Genomic DNA, 677 nt, shown 5'->3' on the forward strand with positions numbered 1-677 from the left:
TATGTGGAAAATAATGTGTTTTTTTAACCTTAAACTGCATAAACACATTGCATTACACCAAATACATAACATAATGTTCTTTTTAGCAGCATCATATGACCCCTTTAAGCCTGCATTTCAGCCAGGGCCGACTTTTTTACGCCCCTAGTGCCGGACTTCAGGCCAATTTTCACATCATAGTTCAGACACGGGCCGGGCCTCAGGACTGTTTTAGGCTTCTCCTTATTTTTAGCTTTTAGACATCCATCAATTAGTGATGGAAACAATACGAGACCATGCTACTGCAACTGTCAAGAGCGGCTCGACGGTGTATAGTGTCCCGCCAGCAGCAGCAGCAGCATGTAGCCTATGTTTCTGAGTCAGCCTTTTCTGAGTCCGTGTCGCAAGGATGAAGATGACGATCCTGACTCGGCATCTCCTCAGACGCGCCTTTAGAGAGAAGTGCATCTTTACGGATTATGATTATAATGAAAGAGTTTTTGTTTTTAATTAGTTTTATTTCATTAAGTAGTAATTTAAAGCTTTCTATAGATATATTTATCATGTCTGTGAGGCATGTATTCGCTGACTTTCAGTTCATTTTTGTAAGCGCTCCTGTTCAAGAGACGGCAGAAAGCGCATCATGTTTGTTTTCTTTATTTTATAAAAGCACAACGTTTTGTTGATATTGTGAGTGA

Source organism: Sinocyclocheilus anshuiensis, unplaced genomic scaffold (genome assembly GCF_001515605.1).
Source record: "Sinocyclocheilus anshuiensis isolate Anshui unplaced genomic scaffold, SAMN03320099.WGS_v1.1 scaffold1881, whole genome shotgun sequence".
NCBI classification, from domain to species: domain Eukaryota; kingdom Metazoa; phylum Chordata; class Actinopteri; order Cypriniformes; family Cyprinidae; genus Sinocyclocheilus; species Sinocyclocheilus anshuiensis.